The sequence below is a fragment of the Chamaea fasciata genome, unplaced genomic scaffold (genome assembly GCF_029207755.1).
Source record: "Chamaea fasciata isolate MVZ Bird 193981 ecotype frontalis unplaced genomic scaffold, bChaFas1.0.hap1 SCAF_9, whole genome shotgun sequence".
In the NCBI taxonomy this organism is placed as follows: Eukaryota; Metazoa; Chordata; class Aves; order Passeriformes; family Sylviidae; genus Chamaea; species Chamaea fasciata.
This window is the reverse complement of record NW_027094094.1, coordinates 1,745,853-1,766,195: the sequence shown is the minus strand read 5'-3', so window position 1 is coordinate 1,766,195 and position 20,343 is coordinate 1,745,853.

Below are 20,343 nucleotides of genomic sequence, written 5' to 3'. Positions count from 1 at the left end.
CTCCATGGAGCTCTGCATTTATCCCAGAAAACCCAGCCAGGGAGTTTAACTCCCAGCTAACATCACACCAAGGAAATAGGTGGAGTTAGACCTCAGGAACATGGAAATCTGTGATCGCCACAATTCAGGAATAGATTATAGGTTGGGTTTTTTAAGGTAAAAAACAAAAAACCCCTCTGTTTAATAGACTTCTGCATATGAAAAAAGCCCTTTGGGTTAAAATCTGCTGTTACACATTTTGCACACAGAAATATAGATTTTTCTGTACGTATTCAACAGGATCCACACAAATTGAAGATAATTTGGGAAGACTCTTTTTAGGAACTACACGCACTGAATTTAAGTTCTAAATCTTGTGAGACCCTTCCCTAGGTTCCCCATGATAAAGCTTGCTATAAATACAAAGAAATGAAATCATTAAAATGTTAATATAACCTACAAAATCAAACAAAAGATCTGCTGGAGCCTGGGTCAAACCTAAATCGTGTAAAAAAAAAAATCCTTTCTTAAAACAAAGTCCTGGAGATTTGAATAATTTTCCTTTTTAAATGTCAGTACAATCTTTAGGTATGGTTCGGTTAAATTTGGAGCAATTCTCCATATTGAAAGGAAAGAATGAATATAAACACATTTCAGTAGGACTTGGGGATTCCTGACTCCTGTCTCTTTAGGGAGACTGTTTTTTCCTTATGGCACAGGCCTGCACTGTTAAACACCTTGCTATGAAATAATGAGAAGTCGAGGAGAGAAGGAGAACAAGCATGACTACCTTGGAAAATTCACTTAATTAAAGGGACCCAAAATGATGTGTCCATCTATTAATGCCACCAGAAGTAGCCAAATAGATTATCCAGGTGAAAACAGAGGAAAAGAAAAACAACGGAGCCCCTGCCATGGGCGAGAGCTGGGATTTTCCTCTCGCACCACTGATTTTTTTGTAAGAAATGGCATTTTTCAAGAGTTTCTGCTGCCAAAGGGGCTGGGAGCTCCTGTGTTCAGACAATGCTGCACCACAGGGCTGTGTGCTCTTAATTGAAGCCAATTCAATGTATGTTAAACAGAGAGATTAATTTCTGTAAATACATGTAGACCCCTTCTGGTAACGGGTGTTTCCCTCTTCACACAACCCAGTGTGGCAGACGGGCATTGACCAGTAAATAATTCCCTGGGATTGGGACTCCCTTCCCCTGCAGAGGATCCTGACCATGGAAAGAACAGTGACAGTTCTCCTCCACCCCACACGAGGGCTGGGATTGTATCTGCAGCCTGGTGGCCACAAAGAGGTGAGGATTGGCCTAAGGGTGACTGTGAGGACACACAGAGGGACAATGGCATTGACAGCAGTGAGAAGAAGCACTTCCCTGGCAGTGCCCAAGGCCAGGTTCGACACTGGGGCTTGGAGCAACCCGGGACAGTGGAAGGTGTCCCTGCCATGGACTGGATGAGATATAAAGTCCCTCCCAACAAACCATTCCATGATTCTATGAAGACCCAACATCCTACAAAGCATCATCTGGAAGGACTCAACCAATGGTTGAAAAGCAAATATTCCTGTAGATTTTCCATGGCTTCGTTCCACTGTGGGTTCCATTGCTGTGGCAGGTTTCATGTGTGTCTGAAAAAACTCAAGTCCCCTCCTTACACTGTATTTTGTTTGGATATGACCCATTCTCTAATTTTTATGATGAAATGAGAGCACAATTCACATGTTAGCATTTCCAGACCTGTGCAGCTGCAGAATGAGTAAACAGTGGAGTGAGTAATCATTATTAATTTGTACTGGAGAAAGAGTGAGAGAGAGGAAAATAAAAAAAAAAAAAAAAGAAGGACACGATTTTTTGGTGTGCTAAACCAGAAAAATATGGTTTGAACTTCTTAAAACATCTCAAATTCTTTTTTTATCTGTGATTTAGAGGTGACAGAGAAAAATCTATCTTTTAGCTGAACTAATCTCCCATGAATTAATATCCTTTTTCATACAAAAGTGTTTGGGGAAACTTGAAATTGTGGCATAGCCTATTGATTACATTATTTGAATTAAGTTTTCGAAACCCTACAGCTGTTTGCTGTCAAGATTTAAACCTACTGTCTATTTTCAGCTGTGCACTTAATACCCATTTCACCTGGTGACTCAATAACATTTTAATATAAAAGTACATGATCAGGGAACATATGTTCAGTGTTCATATGAGGCTTAATAGCGACAGAAGGGGTAACAATTAACAGTTCTGTTTTTTCTGGGTACACAGGGTCCGGGTCTAAAGTTTTTCCTGGGCTGCTTCCAAAAAATCTTTGTTCCCGGTGCCTTGACCTTTGAGGAGTTTGGAATCAATGAGCCACGTTGCCTTCCATAAGGGTGTCAAGTGCAGAATAAAAAACTGCATCACATCATTTTTCACCCCGGCCAGATGAGGTCTGAGTGAAGGAACAAGGAACAGGAAAGCCAGAACATCTGAAAAATTGACTCTGCAAGCTGGAATGCGATTCTGCAATAAGGGGCAACTCTCCTTTGCTGCTTTTTTTTTTTTTTTCCCCCCTCCCTTTTTTTTTTTTTTTTTTTTTTTTCTGCTGGAGTAGGCAGGTTGTAGACAGATCTGGGTCTCAGGCTCCCACCCCTGGGGCCCCCGTGTCAAGGCGCGGTGATAGAGCGCCGTTCATTTCTGCAACATCTGTAACGCATCGAGAGATGTATTAATAGCTCAATATGCCAATCTGCCACTGTGCATTTTGACCCAGCCAGGACCAGGAGCACGGAAGGTCTGTAAGGCAGATGTGGGAACGGCAGCAAGGGGCTGAAATTAAAGGCAGACCCCGAGTTTTTGCACGGAATTGCAGAGCGGTAGTTCTGGAAGAGGCTAATGCTTCCAGCTCAGTTAGGAGGTTAATAGAGCTAATCTTCTGTATCACTATTATTTATAACATGTTGTTGGACTTAATGTTTATGAAGCTCAAGCTGTATAGTGCACATCCAATTATGTTTTCTTACAGCCATGGAGGGTTTTATGAAAAGGAATATTGAGTGAATGCTTTATTGCTGAAAAATATTGTATTGGTTAGAAGGGAAGTTAATCCAATAGGAGGTAAAAACAGTAACAAAGGCTACGGCAAATACGAGATGCTTTAAATTCATTGCATGACATTCTCACCCTAATTATTAGCCCACACTGGGAATAAAAACAGCACCCTCATCTTCAAGTTATTATTTTTTTTTCCCTTTCCTCATTTTTATTGCACATTTACATAAGACTTGTATGCCTTGTACTTCTTCCAGGCTGCCTTATAAGGTTTCTTTTAACCCTTTACTTCTCTTTTCCACAGCCGTGCAGGAAGGCTCATTTACACCCAAGGAGGCCGTGGAAGGCAGGTGACAACAGTGCAGGTGGCGGGGGCAGAGGAGGCCAAGCCACCACGGGCACAGAGGTGGCAGCAGCTTGTACAAAAGCCCAGAAGTTCAGGTGCTTATCCAGCCTCAGCTCCCAAAGCCTCTTGGGTCTGGAAAGCTGGAACAGAAAGTCCTGAGGAAAAAAACCCTTAAGATAGCCATTATTTCCTGTATCTAATTGAATGGGAAATATTACAAGAGCAAATCTTTCTCATGGTGTGGAGGACCAGCCCACACCTGGCAGAAGAAATGTCCAGTGGATGAGTAAGGTAAAAAAAAAAAAAACAAAAAACAACCCTTTTTGAAAAATGACCTGTCTCTCATGAAGGGCCATTGTTACTGCAGTTAGGGAGAGCAGAAAGAATGAAGTGGGGGTTTGTGGTTTGTACTTTATGCTTAAAATAAGGAGAGTTAAAGAAAGTCTGACTGAAGGAAAAAAGAGGGAAGGAAGGAAGATTAGCCAGTTAATAAAGGAGATTTATGTGAGTGACAGTGGGTAGGCAAATTGCACTGCTAAATGGGGTATGGACTTCTTTTATGTGGAGAAGAGATTTCATCAATTTTCTTTAACTCAAACTGTGCCATAATCGTGTCACCGGGGCCTTGGCTGGAGGAGACACCCATCTCATGGAGAAACAGGTCTGGAGGCACCTGGGATGCCTGGCAGAAATTTGGGAATGGTTCTGTCTCCTGCACATGTTTCCAACAAACATTTTTTGCTGTGCTGGAGTTTTGATCAAGGCTTGGGATTTTTTTAATCGGTACCATGAGTCAAAGGCTCACGTGGGCTGCTCTAGCAATTCCTCATTTTCAGTGAGCAGCTTAGGAGGACTTTGAGGGCTGAGATGGGATCTCAGGAGCCTGAGATCTTGGATGATGATGAAAGTTCTTGTTTTTGTCATCATTGTCAAACAGACTGGGCAGAAAGATGCAACTACACGAAGCACGAGCAGATAGCTGGTGTCTGACCCACGTCCAACTGGCTTCCAGGAGCATTTCTTCTGAGGGAAAGCATCTGTGTAGCCAGTGGCTGATGAATTCCCATGGAAGCATTTCTGATTTGAGCTCGTGTTAAGTGTGTTCCTGGTTAAAAGTGAATTTCTGAAAACACATGGGCTGTCCCGAGGTTCTGCCCGCCGTTATTGGATTCAGTGTTTCCAGCAGGAATTCAGCTCCTCGTGTTACAGATGATGAGACCTGATGAGCTGCTGTGAATGTGTTATCTGCATGGAGTTGAGCTGGCTCCTGCTCCAGAGCAGGATTTCCTGGAGCAAATCCAATCTAGGACAGGAGCTACAAGAAAAAACATTTTCTTCCCCGGGCCACATCACTGTGGATTCACATCTCTCTCAGACCTGACACAATGTGCAGCTACAGGACCAGGGTCTCAACACAAAGTCAGAGTAGAATTGGCCACAGACAGGAATAAATAATCCTCTGTGGCTGATATTTCATTTATCATTTACGCACTTGGATTTATACTCACCTAAATCCCATACATATGTCCTTAAATGCCTGCAGAAATCTCAGATTTCTCCTCTTCCATTAGGGATACCATCTAAAACCTGCTTCCTATTAAAAACAACAGAAAAAAAGAAGTTCAGAAAAAGTGCATTCTTTCTCCATCCCTGAGCTGTTTGGCACTTCAGAGAATCATTAGAGAAGTGTGTGTTTTTCAAGGCCAAAAAAATTTCCCTCTCAAAATCCCACCCTCTTCTCCAGTGGCTTCTGAGAAAGCAGCAGAAGCAAATACCACGGCAAGAGGAAACTGTGGATGAGGAGCCAGAAGAGCCTCAGGTGTCTGTAAAAGGTGGAGATGGAGCCAGGAGAACCAGGGAAAGGAATCTTGGACGGCCGTGGGTTAGAAATGCCATTTTCTTGTTGAATCTTGTAAATGGACAGAAGTTCGTTAAGGATCACCAGCAGGAAATATGAATATTATGCTTAATTTGGAGAGAAAATTCCATGCCTATGCTTCAGATAAGGCAGGGCGTAGGTTTCCAAAGGGTAGGAAGTTGGCTGACTCAATTTGTGGCTGGATTTTGGGATGTTTAATTAACTTTATTGCAAGATTTTCTTTACCTTTGTAATGGCACAATGTGGGATTACATTGTTTCAATGCGAAAATATTGACTTTTAGGTTGGTGTATTTGAAATGACCAAAGCAAAAATAAAAATTATGGGTTGGACAGAAGGTGAATTTAGTAATCTATCTTCTTGGACTTAGAGAACTGAAGTGGAATGAGAATCAGTTCAAGATGAGCCATAATTTCCCTGGAAGTGTCCCAGGCCAGGTTGGACGGGGCTTGGAGGAACCTGGGACAGTGGAAGGTGTCCCTGCCCATGGCAGGGGTGGAACTGGATCAGCTTTAAAGTCCCTTCCAACCCAAAACTGAATTTTAACCTGGTAGTTGAATGACTCTTGAAAGTTTTTTTAATAGATAATTACAAAAGAGATGCAGGAAAGGTTTAGAAAAAGATGTTGGGGAGAATAAAAAGCGTTACAAATATATTCTAATTGTTATATTCACACAGGTTGGGAATCAAAGGAAAACAATCCTGTTTAGATAATCCAGCTCTTGCTTTGGGCATTTTATCTAACCTGAGCACAGTCTGGGTCTGTTGATAAGAGTAGATAATGTTTGTGAAAGGAGGAGTTAGAAATCTGGTTGCATCCCTGGGTATTCCCAGGCATTGAAAGAAAATCTGGATATTCTACTGAGGAGGCTGGACTAGGAATAGCCTCAAACTACTTGTTTAGCTGGAGGACAAATATGTTTGAAATCATTAAGAGTGGGATTAGGGTTATTTAGAGCTGCTCCTTTTTCCTCCTTGTCAAATCATTCAGGAAAATGAGGCCTTATTATCACCGAACTCAAACTTCACACTGATTCTGAACTATCTCCATTTTGAGATGCTCAATAAAACCAGCACTGCAGGGAAATGTTGTTGCACTTTAGGATTATCCAAAGGTCAAATATTCAGAATAATCTAATAGAAAAACATTGGCTTCAATTTAATGGAATAGCATTTAATAGGAGAGGGAAAATATTCTAACCTGGAAGACTTTATCATAAAAAAATAAAAATCTTAAAAATTAAGGGCAATGCCAAAACCTCAGAGTTCGTGATGTTTCATAGCACTCTGTGGGCAGCACAGTGGGAAAAGAGATATCAGGAATTCAGGAGGTCCAGTGGGCTCCCTTCAATCCCAGAAACTCTCCTTTGGTGTCTGGAGTAAATCTCTGCTTGTCTGTGAGAGAACACAACATGCAGCACTTTATTTGTTATTCTGACTGCTCCTAAATCAGACTCGCTTTGCAAATTTTGGTTCTTTCCATGTGGACCCTCTTTGTCTGAGATTTGCTGGGGCAGAAAACAAAAGAGGATTCAGAATGATTTTTGGCTTTGTCGGCAGACCCATCGCTCCCCAGACACGGCTCCACCTCACAGCACCAGGCCGTGGAGAACACGATCCATTAAGGATCAGCAATGCCCATTATGTTGGCTATTGAGCAAAAGGATCTTGGATCCAAGAGCTGGGGGAAACACTCGGGTGTTCCAGAAAAAAACAATGAACCTGAACTGGCAAATGGTGAGTTTTGAGCTACGTGGCTGTCTGGAAATGTCAACTGGAGATCCTGCTCACAGAGGCAACGAGTTCTCTGCAGATCTGTTATGAGATTTCGGTGAAATTCAATTGTCTGAACAGTGCTCAGTGAGGGCATTTGAAATTTTACCATTTTATTTATTTGGTATCAGGAAATGATGAAAGGACCCGAGTGTGTAATGCAGGAACTGCCACAGATTCCACCACAGACCCTCATATCACTAAACACATCTATATTATCCAACCATATTGCTAAACACATGAATTCTTTAGTGAAGATTATCTTGATTTTCACTGTTTTTAATAAGCTTTACAAAGAGGACTGTAAAACATCTCCATTTGCTCCTCTCCAAACCGTCGGCTTGCGTGCGCGTGGTTAGGAGGTGGCGGATTTCTCCAGCCATATCCATCCTCCCATTCCCATTCCCACTTCTATTCCTGAATCCCTCAGTCTCTCTCTGGCTGCAGGCACAGGCAGTGTTTGGGCAGGCCCTCGGGGTGAGCAGCCAGAGGGTCGGGCCATCCCTGCCTCCCGCCGTGTCCCTGCCGTGTCCCTGCTCTGTACCGGAGGTGACCGGGCAGGGGGTCCCTGCTGGGGTTACCCCAGGCCACTCTCCCTGCTGCAAACAGGAACCTCCAGCAATGCTAAACAAATCAGGCTGCCAAGGTTTTTTTTCCCCTTTTTTTTTTTTTCTTTTTTTTTTTTTTCTTTTTTTCTTTTTTTTTTTTTTTTTTTTTTGTTCCTAACTTTCCCATAAAAAGATTCAGGTAAATGTAGCATGACGAGCCAATTTAAGCCAATTTCAAAGTTATTTGAGTAATTGGTTATTAAGATAACACTCTCAAATTTCAATTCAGCAATTATCCTCTTAAAGATACAGAATGTAAGTAGAGGAGGAAGAGCCTACGTGTTAAAGGTACAGAGGCCCCTTTTTAAAAATCTAAAATGGGGAGATATTTGACAAAACCATGGAGCTCCTAATCTCATTGCACTGAGACTTATCTTCCAGCATGTGCAACCCTTCTATGTTGAAAGCAAGTGTTTCTAAATTTTGGAAATGAAGTTGACTATTATTAGTGCTCATAAAGATTAAGAGACTAAGTGAAGACCCTCCTTTTAATATATGTAAGCTCCTTACCCATAACTTAAGAACCACAAGGGGACAGAACATTGTCTTCCTACAAGGCTGCACTGCAGACTGATGCAGAGTGTGATGATGGAAATAATGGCTTTGGCAGATGTACTTGGTTTGGAGCCAATTTCTCCATCCTGATGAATGGTGGAATTACCACAGAAAAGCTTTACAGTTTAAAAGGAAAAAAAAAAAAAGAAAAAAAAAAAAAAAAGAAAAAGAAAAAAAAATGGAGAGAAAGAAAAAAAAAGAAAAAAGAAAGAAAAAATGTGCAGCTTATTCCCAGTTAATCAACCCCGTAGGATGGATGGCCATGACCAATTATTATTCCCAGATACCACTGGTTAATCAAAAAGCACACAGTTAAAAGGCCTTGCGTTAGCGACTTGGCTGCTGAAAGCAAGACTGGAGAATCTGCAAATGTTCACCACAAGATTAAGGTTATGCAAATGCTGGAAAGTTTCCTGTGCTTGCACAGTTGCCTTTCAGGAAGGTGAAGTGGGTTTGTTATCCCTGGAGTGTCACCGGGTGTTGTTACCCCTGGGATGGCACTGGCTGGTGTCCCTGGAGTGGCACTGAGGGTTGGTGATCCCTGGAGTGGCACTGAGTGTTTTGATCCCTGGAGTGGCACTGGGTGTTTTGATCCCTGCAGTGGCACTGGATGTTATCCCTGGAGTGGCACTGAGCGTTTGTTATCCCTGGAGTGGCACTGGGTGTTTGTTATCCCTGGACTGGCAGAGGGTGCTGTGCCTGCAGTGGCACTGGGTGTTTGTTACCCTTGGAGTGGCACTGGGTGTTATCCCTGGGATGTGACTGGGTGTTGGTTATCCTTGGAGTGGCACTGGTTGTTGTCCCTGGGATGGCGCTGGGTGGTTGTTGTCCCTGGGATGGCGCTGGGTGTTATCCCTGCAGTGGCACTGGATGCTGTGCTCCCCCAGGTTCCAGATCCGCGGTGCCCTCGCTCGGGGCACGTGTTCAGTGTGCTGAACATTCTCCCAGGGCACACAAACCCCTCTCACCCTCTGGCTGCCACCACCAGCCCCGGGCTCCGTCCCCTCCCGTCCCAGCTGCGCCTGGAAACCGAGGGAAGCGCCGATGCACAGCCGGGTCTGCGGCTCTCTGTGCCTTCCTGTGCCTCCTCATTCCAGACCCGGGAACAGCAGACACCGGGGAGGGAGCAGAGAGCGAATCCTGACAGACCAGAGGTCGGGGTTTGTTCACATTTTGGCTCACACCGGCAGAATGCAAAGGGCAGAACCAGATAGGGCAGGAAATGTGAACCTGCGCCTGATTTACTCCTGATGAGAGTTAACCCCCTTCCACTGGAAATTTCTGTGGAGCAAAGCCAAGTCCCTGCAGCTGAGAATCCGTCCCCTTTGTGTTCAGATCAGTTGTAATAATTAAAGATATATTAAGACAGCAGAGAGTGCAGTGTAATCAGGACTGGGAAAAATCCTTCAGTTATTTTAGCTTTAGTCCTTACGTTTATTTTTTGTGACTGAGATTGTTTAAATAATATGTCTCCAGAGAACAGAGTAAAAATATAGATTCTAATTTGAATATAGATAAACACTGGATTATATATCACAAAATATGCTGGTGTAGCACAAGCAGTACATGCTACATGTTAACACCAGGTATTACGTAACCACAGCACCCAGCCAAGTCACTTTTATCGTGCTAACGTATTTTTCAACCACCAAACATTAATATTTTTATATCTATATATATGTGCTGCTACAATGCCATATTCCCAGGTTTTACAGTTTCTCTGCATTTTTCTGGCACAGGTTACAATGGAGGAAAAACGCCAACTGGAACACGTCGAAAAACAAGATCATAAGGTTTCACTCAAGTTGCTTAAATTATTATGTAGGAGGTATATTATCGACCTTTTAATAAAAACCTTTACAGTCTCCATGGAAACATTTTTACATTGACATATAAAAACATAAATGGAAAAAAAATGTTGTAAAAAAAATGAATCTGGTCTCCTGTTCATAAATTAGAGGCTGCCCTCGCTGTGTGGTGCCTCATCTTCCCTCCGTTATGCAAATGCAGCTGCTCAGTGATGATTCATTAGTAGAGCATCTTGCTGTAACCTGTGTAGTAAGCTGAGGGATTCAAGAGGTTTAATCCTAAAATAGCATTTACTGTTTCTGTCAGGCGGTTTCCCACCTACTTTTAAACCAGGACAGCACATCAGTGCATTTGAGCTCGGGTTAAATGTGCAGGAGGTGGAACAACCCTCGGAAGTACCGACTCATAAAATTCAAAGCTCACAAGAAAGTGCCTGCCTGGTTTTTCTTTTTTCTTTTTTTTTTTTTTTTTTTTTGCTTAAATTAAGAGCCTCTCATCCTGGCCGCACTGAATTTCCAGGAGTTTGCAGCCTTTACAGCAGAGGAAAATCCTCCTGCAGCCTCAGCCTCCCGTCCTGGAGCCCCGGCAAATTTGGGAAGGGGCGAGGAATCTCCAACACATCATTTGAGATAAGGATCAGTCTCTCTTGATTTGAATTCCAGAGCTCTCAGCTGTGGTGTGCTGACATCTCGTCAGCATCCGTGACATTTACCAGCGATATCCCGTTTATATCACTCTCAACTCCAGAGGCCAGATGACAAGATGCAAAGACATTCGAATTCTGATTGCAATACAAAGGCAGAAGTTTGTGCTGTTAAAAAAAAAGAGAAGCACAGTACAAAGAGCACAGGGATTGTTTTCCAAGAAGCAGCAGCGCAGTGCTAAATGTGCTTTTATTTACAGATAATTCTCTGGCAGGTTTCTCTTTTAATCTCAATTTCCTCTCTAATCAATGCAGGATTGTGCCAACCATTTGCAGAAGGCATTCTTTACATGAGTACACATGAAGTGGTTTTTCAAGGAGCTGAAGAAATGAAATTGTCAATGTTTACTAAAATAAAAAGCAGTTCCTAAAAAAGAAACCCTGTTCAAATCCAAGCAAATGAAACATTGACCTGTCTCATACAATAAAACACAGAACTTAATAGTTTCAAAATGAATCATGCAGCTTTCTACCAATTTTCAAGTTATGAAAACCAAAAGGCTTGATTAGCACATAGATTTTAAAAAGTTGAAAGAAGAGTCCTTAAAGCCGGGTAAATGTCATATTGTGAACGCAATAGGTAATACAGATGAATTGTACAGGTTTAAGCTCCTTACAGAGCTCAGTGAATTTATTGAAAGCCTTTGCATTCAACAGCAGCATCAGAGACAGTTCAGGATGAAATTAAATAGTTAATAACTTAAAAATAATTTAATATCAAGCCAAACAGCTGTTCTCCCATACACAACCTAAGGAGAAATTTTTATATAGATAGATAAATAGATAAACAGATACATTTATAAACACATGCTTGTTATCCAAACGTATTTATAATAGCTTTCTTTTGGTTCCTGCCTAATACAGCTGATAATAAGATTTTCAGAGGGATTTCTTGCAGAAGCAAACTTGAAGGGAGCATCCCTCCATACCTGGATAGTTTCTGCAGTGCCTTGAGCTTTGTGTTAATAACATTACAAAGGAAACTGATTTTCACCGAGTGGTTCAACGCCGAGTCTCTGAATACCAGAACCCCCTGAAAGTATCTCAAATTCATTTTGGCCAAGCTCACAACAGGAAATGGGTAAAGGGAGCAAGTCACACTGAAGCGATTGTTGAAATGAACACAGAAAAGTGTGGAAAATGTGGAAGTTTGTGAGTTCATACCTCCCTCCCTTCCAACCTGGAATGGAGCTCTGAGCAACCCGGTCTATAGAAGGCGTCCCTGCCCACGGAATGAGATGTTCCTTAAGATCCCTTCCAACCCAAACCGTTCTGGAATTCTGTGTCACAGGGCAAACCCAAATATTGCCTCAGGCTCTGACCTCCAGACGACACCGCAGAGCAGCACTCGAGAGCTCTCAGATCAAAAACTGAGCAGTTTCTCCAGTCTTATTTGTAGTTGCTACCAGTGAGAGAGATGTTGCTGTGGGTTTGGAAGAGATACGGCATACACCGACTCTGGAATTTCCAAACTTGTACCGTGGGCTTTAATAAACACCGGGAGAAACTCATCAGAACATTTTTGCACATGTAAGAGGAGAGTCCTTAATTCACTCAAAGGAGAAAACTATCTTAAAATGACAGCCCCATCTGCCAAAATACCTGAAATTCTAGAAAACCGTTGCAAGGAAAATTCCTCTAGGAAAAGCCAGTGTCCATAAAGGAGGCAGAGAAGTCCTGCATCTTTATTGGAATAAAGGGAGAGAGTCCCCTGGGGCACACGCCCGTAGGGTTTTCTCTCTCTCGGTTTTGGAGGATGCAGCCTCCTTTATCCCAAACTCCCGGCAGCATCTTGCCCCATTGCTTGGGTACTGGGAAGGTGCAGCCTTCCCGAACCGCCTACCCTATATCCCTCTTTTACCTGGCATTTTATCCCAAAGTTCAGGAACTGTTCTTAATCAGCTGCATTTTCCTGCCGTCCCCTTATCTAAATTTTCCCTTTTTGTGTTTGCTGAAAACTAAAACACGGTCAAAGGTTTGGTCTGGGAAATGATGGAGGATCAGCCTCGCAGCTCCCACTGGCAGGGGCTGAGAGCTCCGCTCCTCTCCCTGCAGAGCTGGGCATCTCAGGTGATGCTGGGTGACCACCCAAATCCTGCTGCCCTGGTGGCTCTCATATTTCCCCATTTCACCTTTTTCTTGGCTTCTCCACGCCTGGGAGAGAAGTGGAAAATATTCCTGCTGCAAAACCGGCCAAGAAGTCAGGGGCCACAGCGGAGGGGTCGAGCCGGCAGCATAGAGAAATCCAGTTTGTATTTTCAGCAGGGACAAAGTTGAAATCCCAGGTGCATCCCCAGGGTCCCCACGGGGTTTTGTGGCCACTCAAGCCACCAGAGCCCTCAGCAGAAATTCAGGAGTCACCACCCTTGTTCTCCAGCCCCTTTGTTCCCACCACAGGACGTGGTTTGCGTCCACGAATTGGCCCCACTCCGCGAACTTAATAGGAGGCTGTGGGGCCAACAAAAACGTGCCAACATTTCTGGCAGATCTTCCTGCAGTGTTTGTGCAGATCTTTGCAGGTCATTAACCTGACAATGCCGGTGATGAGAGGCTGGGAGTCGCAAACGCCTCTGCGAAGGCTCGGCCCTCGGCATTCCAAGCAGAGGCAGCAGCGACCTGGAGAAACCTGGAGCCACCCTGCTGGATGGAGAGCAAACACCCCACTTCCACGGCCACAAAGAGAGAAGGACTGGTGAAAAGAAAGAGGGGAAAAGAGGAAAATTGCCAAGGAAAATCGCTGTGAACTTCCAACCCTGGCAGCACATCCAGTCGTGGAGTGGTTTGGGTTGGAAAGGACCTTAAAGCCCATCGAGTTTCACCCCCTGCCATGGCAGGGACACCTTCCACGGTCCCAGGCTGCTCCAAGCCCCCTCCAGCCTGGCCTTGGGCCCTTCCAGGGATCCAGGAGCAGCCACAGCTGCTCTGGGCACCCTGTGCCAGGGCCTGCCCACCCTCCCAGGGAAGGATTTATTCCCAATATCCCATCCAGCCCTGCCCTCTGTCAGTGGGAAGGCATTCCCTGTGTCCTGTCCCTCCCAGGTCCTTCTCCAGCTCTTCTGGAGCCTCTTTAGGCCCTGGAAGGAGCACTAAGATCTCTCTAGATCTTTCCTTCTCCAGGTGAGCATCCCCAGCTCTTCCAGCCTGGCTCCAGAGCTTGGAGAAACTCCATGGTCTCCTCTGGGCTCACTCCAACAGGTCCATGACCTTCTGATGTTGGGGACCCCAGAGCTGAGCACAGTGTGAATATCAAAGAGTGATCCTCAAGCCTCCAGAGCCTCCCATACCCCATACCCTACTCCTTCCTTGTCAGGAGCTCATTCCCATCTCCTTCCCCGGACACAACAGTGCTGTCACTGAAATTCTACTTCTACCCTCCCAGCCTTCTCTGGAGATGATTCCAGAGTTGGGAAGTAACACCTTGATGGACATCAAAAGTCCAATTTTTTCTTATAACAGACTGCACTTTTTCCCTTCATATTTGTCTTCAGACACAACAATGCACCCATTGGAGTAATTACGTTTAAATACTGGTAATCTCTGAAGTTCTTCCATAAACTCAACATCCGTCTAGCAGAGGTTTGTTCTTCTTATTGATATCCCCAAGAAACATAAAGTGTCTTAAGGGATGAGTCCCTTGATACTTTTCCATGTGTAGATTTTAAATGGATGGAATAATTATTGAAAAAAATCTAAAATTCATACATAGGTGAGCAACACTGAAAAAAAAAAAGCTCAATTAAGTTTATGACATGTTTATACAGTATTTTAAACATTTTATAAATTCTTCTTTTATATAGAGATTTTGGATTCCCTGATAACAGCTTGATGTAAGCTTCCACACCTTTGAGCCCTTCTGTGAGTGGTTGTGGTTGTCAAGTCATGTTTTGGTGACTGTATAAAACACTTACCTTGTTTTATATTTGAGTGTGTATCAAATATAAAACAAGGTAAATGAAGAAAAAGGATAAATAATTGCAGCAGTGAAAATCGTACTTGTTAATCATGTTAATAATTAGAGTTAATCTGATCTCCACCAGCATCTCAACCTTTTCTGACCACTAGTACAAGAAATTTTAATTTGTTGTATGTTGTGGGACACTGGTGGGCACACACAAAACTCTTCCCATGATCCCAGAGCTCCTTTGTCTGTTCAACTCTTACTCAGAGGTCACTCCAAACTTTATTTTACCCCTTCTTCTGACCCCGAATCCGAGAGTATAAAACCGTGTAGGCATTATTAAACACCCCTAACTCAGTTCCAAAGTTCTGCTGTATCAAGTTGCACCAGATCTGACTCTGCCTGTGAAGGAACAATCTGTTTTTATCCCACATTATCCCGGCTTGGAAGCAGTCCTTACCCCGATGTTCAACACGCCCGATGTTCACCGGCGCTCAAGTCACAGGCCTGCATATTTCTGTGCCTGTGTATGTGTTTGCATCTGCAATTTCCCAATATTCCTGGCTACTGCTCTGCAAGCCATTGAACTGCTCAGTGCTGCATGTAATAAAACACTGAAGGCATCTGGGTTTTTTTGGACACATGTCTTGGCAGGAAAGCCGGGCTTGAAGTGTTGGATTCTCATCGCGCAGTTTGGAGACCAGCGTGTTTCCAGTGGAGCTGGAAACCTGTAACCACTCATATGCTCTGCTGGGTAATTTGTTAGAGTTTAGGACTGTTTGGATTTGTTTTCAAGTTGGAAAAAGAAATTTAAGGGGGTAACCTAAGAAAGAACAGATGCTAACACTGGAATATTAGAGCTACGGGTTCTTATCGCAGTTTGGGGAGCTGTCTAACAGTTCTTTTTGGACAAAATCCGGCCTGGAAGTGGCATGAAAGCAAGTGTGTTAAATATTGTGAAAGCAGCTGCCCTCTGCACTCCTCTGACTTGTGAAATCCCGTTCCTCTGGTGTCTCAAATGGCTCCATTCTGGCTCCCCATCCACTGCTCCCAGCATTCTGCCCTGGCTGCCTTCAGCAGAAAGGTGTTGGCACCTGGCCACTGTCCAGCAGGGCACTTTGGGCATTTCTGGGCTTTGAGCATCTCAATCTATTGTGTGTTTTCCATTCTTAAGGAAAGCAGGAAAATCCAGGAGGCATTATTGTGGTATAAAATATAAAATGCAGATGCGGTTGATAGAGTCACAGGAAGGGACCTTAAAAATCATCTAATTCCAACCCCTGCCATGGACAGAAACACCTTCCACTATCCCAGGGTGCTCCAAGCCCAACCTGGCCTTGAACACTTCCAGGGACGGAGCAGTCACAGCTTTCCTGGCCTGTGCCAAGGCCCCACAGTAAAAAAAAATTCCTACTATCCCATCTAAATCTGTCACTTTGAAGCTATTCCCTGCTCTCCTGGCACCATAAGCTCTTGGAAAAAAGTCCCTCTGCTTCTTTCCTGTGGTTTTCCCTCAGGCACTGGAAGGTCACGTTCATATTCTGTATTTTGTACCGAGAGCAGACAAGAACCTTGCACCATTTTGCTCCACTGGCTATTTGTTTGATTTATCCCCAAAAACGCCTTGGAGTGGTTTTTGGGTTATTCCCATGGAAGTGGCTCACGGGGAGATGCTGCCCAAGCTGCAGGTGAGGGGTCAGCAGGAGAGCTGGGATTTCTTCAGCACAGCCAGTCCCAGCTAAACCTGCAGCACAGAACTTCTGGATTCCAGAGCTGGAGCAAGTGGGCAAGGAAAAGACCCCCAAAGTGGCCCTCCACTATATCAGCATCTGATTGCAATTTCTGATGGCAATTTCTTCCTTTTTTTACACAATTTTCCATCTGTCTGGGTAACCAAAGCCATGCAGATGACTGGAAGGAAACGCCAATTCTTTTTACTTTTGTTGAAATGACTTTCACCCTTCTGCTATCGTATTCTCTGCTACATTTAATTTGTTTTGGTTTAGCACATTTTAGCTGAGCAAACAATTTGTATGTTATGACTCAAGCCCGTTTTAGAATTGTTCAGGATTTTTTTTTTTTTCCCTTTTTCACAGCTTTTTTTCTAACCTGTCTGTATTCAGCTCACACGCTGGGTTGTATTTAAACAGAAGATCAACTGATAATTGCAACACCACTGCTGGCGTCGCTGGAGTGATGAGGCTGCCAGCATTTCCAGGTTGAATTTTGGCACCCGACATCGCAGCCTGGAAGCCAATTTTATTAAAATGAGTAGAGGGAAAAATCTGTTTGGCCTCTTCTGCTTGATAAGAGTATAAAAAGACAACATTTTAAAAGAATAAATGAATGTTGAGAACACAGTGTCTGACCTGCAGGGATTTTGGTGGTGTTTGCCACTGTGCTGAGGTGCGCAGGTCGATGTCTGGGGATGGGATCGCCCTCATCCCGAGCCTCATTGTCCCAGATGAGGACATGGACTACTCATTAATTCATTTTTTACAAACTGGGGCATCAGAGGGGCACCCAAGAAGGGCTTGGAGGTGGGTTGCCACTGTCCCAGATGAGCAGAGCCTTCCATCCAACCCCACAACGAGGCCAGTGCTGCCCCAGTTCATCCCAGAAATTCCACATTCCTCAGTAAAAACGCAGCCATCCTCACTTATTATTGTCTGAGGGCCCATATCCTACCACCTCCTCTGGAAAACGTGCAACCACGCACCAGCAGAATACAGATGAAAATCTGCACTCATATAATTTTATATTTAAGCCTATGGGATAGGGATAATTACAGTTTTAGAATGGGATCAAAAAGCCCAGATCTACAGAGACTCTTTGAAGTCAATATCTATTTATTATAATTACACAACATCTTCCATCGGACCTGAAAGCATTATTCAGGCATTAATAAATTAAAGTTTGCAAAAGACAAGCTTCCCATGCCACTATTTATCCCCATTTTATGGATAGGCAACCTGAGGAACAAAGAGTTGAGGTGAGTTGCCTCTGTGCTCCAGCAGCACGTGGACCCTGGTAGGTGCAGCCAGCCACAGGATTTCAAACAGAGCATTTGGCTCATCTTAGTCCCCAGATTCTCTTGACATTCCCTGTATTCTCACGTCTGGGGCTTCCCTGGCTGGAGATGCCAGAGGCCAAACATTCTGGGATGTAGTGAAACCGCTCAGTTAATAAAACTATTAACACTTTTTATTTAATATTACCTTTATCCCACAAATGTGTTTATTTAACGACTGTGAGCTGCGCAGAAACCCTTGTTCCACTCTTCCCGTGTGTGAGAAGAAGACAGGAGGAGTGGAAATAGGACTTGTACAAGGTGGTTTAGGGAACTGAAATCCAAGCTGGGAAAGCTGGGAGCCAAAACTTCCTTCTGGCCACTCCTCTCCTTTAATTCCTGGGTCACGGCGTGTCTGTGGTGGGTGAGGAAGCTGTGAAGCAGCACACACCAAACACAAATCTGGAGAAATTCGGGCAATCTTTTGGCGAAGGCCAGCAGTTCCTTAGCAGTTACTGAAAAGAGAATTCACCACTGAAATACTGCAGTGCTCCATGGAATGGAAGCAAATTTGGGTTTGAATGGCGCGCTGCCAACCTGTAACCAATGTTTTATTCAAAATTACTCCACTGGCAGGAGGAATAGAATCATGGAATCATTAAGGTTGGAAAAGACCTTCAAGATTATCAATTCCAGCCCTCTGGTAGCCTGAGATGGTGTTTTCTGGAGAAACTTGCACCTTGGAGGTGGTGTTCCATGAAAACCTGCTCACCACTGCTGCTGTGTGCAGGGGCAGAGGACACCAGTGCTGAGGTGATGCTCCAAACACTGCTCAGCTCCAGCTGCTGACAGAGCCCAGGCACCCCCAGAAAAGCAGGAATTTGCTCCCACTCATCCCAACTGCAGCATCAGGCCTCAGTTGCTGGGATCAGCCTGGCACAGGACCAGGGGGAGTTCCTGAAATCCACGCTGGCTGTCAGGGCTGGCTTTGGCCGGGCTGTCAGAGGGAAGGCAGCAGTGTTTTCCTTGGGTTGGCAGAGGGCAGTGTGTCTCCTCGCATGCTCCACGGGCACCTCCGTGGCAGGGGAGGCACAGCTGGCACGGCAGGGGCACAGTGTGATCATGTCCTGCTCTCCTGGGCTCTGATCCACAAGAGTCCCTACACTCTCCAACACAGACACCCTCAGGAAAGGCTCCCACCGACTTCCTCTGCCGTGATTTTCCCTTTTGCATCGTGTTTGACATTTTTGAGGCTGAGCTTTGTTACAGGCTATTAGCCTATGGCAGTAGGCTGGGGAGATAAGACTTCATCAAGCTATAAATCACACCAAAGCGTGGAAAAATGGGAAATTCTGAGGTTGCACCGGCAGCTCTGGTTGGGCTCGCCTGAGCGTCGGGCTGATTGCAATATTTCAAGTGACTGCTGGTATCAGCCAATGCTGCAGCTTGCAGGGAAATGAGTTTGGTGCCTTGTGTCTGAACAGCAACACCATTAAAGTTTTGTACTTAGCATCGTTACTGACTTTGTGGGATCACTGTAGCAAGTTTTAAATGATGCATGAAATGAAGAATTCCTGCCCATCCTAAGGAGAGATAATGCAGATAATAGACTGCCTTGCAATCACAGCTGTGCAGTGTTTTTTTGTTCTGCTCACAGAAATGCCCTCCAAAGCCCAAAGTAACAGTATATACAGCACACTCACAGGGTGGGATTTTCCTCACTGGGTTTATCCGACTATTCTCCCTCTCCCCACTAATGCACACGTTCCAGGAAGGCAGAGACTATGGATTATGGGCAGGGGCACAGATGCCCAGAGCCCACAGCTCAGCCCTGCATCCTAAGGATGTGAGTGCTCCTCTCCACCACGGAGCTGCTGCAATAATTTCATAGGTGCTGCCCAGATGTTGTTTTATGTCAGATTTTAAACTATCACAGAGGGCAACTGCAGGTGTTTCCAAGCAGAGAAGAGCCCCAGTTTGCTGCATCACGCACAGGACCCCAAACCAGCGAGCAGCAGGACCAGGAGGGAGAATTTTGTTATTTTGCCAGCAGAGACCTCCAGGCACGACTCCAGAGATTTGTGCATTCACAACCCAACGGCTCAAACACAGAGAAGAAAATCCAGGTATGAGATGTGAGACCCCAGCTCAGCAATGTTTCCATTGGAGAGCTGGATTTGGCTGATGGGGCCCCGGCACATCCCAGTTCAGGTGCGTGGGTGAAGGTACAGATGGAGAAAAGCAGTCACAGTGCTACAGTCAAGGCAGGATTTCTTCACTCAGATGCTTTGTCATCCACTTGGGTGTTTTGTCACATCACACTTGCTCCAAAAGTCACGTTTCAAACAGGTTTGTAAAGTCATGTGCTTTATACTCTAAGAACTTAATTTTTTTTCCTTTTTTTTAAAATTTCTGAATGGCATTTTTTATGTGTGAAAAATCAATAATAAATCGCATGTTCTTCCTACTCAAGGCCTGTGTTTTGCTCAGTGCCCTGGTCATTGTTAAGGGCATTGACAAAACACAAGTTGATCCAAAAAATCCAGCAAGGGGTCTTTTGGAGAAATAAAGCTCTACTGGGTCATTTATTTTTTTTAAAAAAGTCACATATTAAAGACCATCTTGTAAGTAAAGGATTGCCACGTCATTCCAACTGTTAAATATCCTACGATTTTCTTTTAATAAGTTCAGGGATTCACAGGAATTACTTCATTAGCTTAATACTCCACGACACCAGTTTTTACTTGT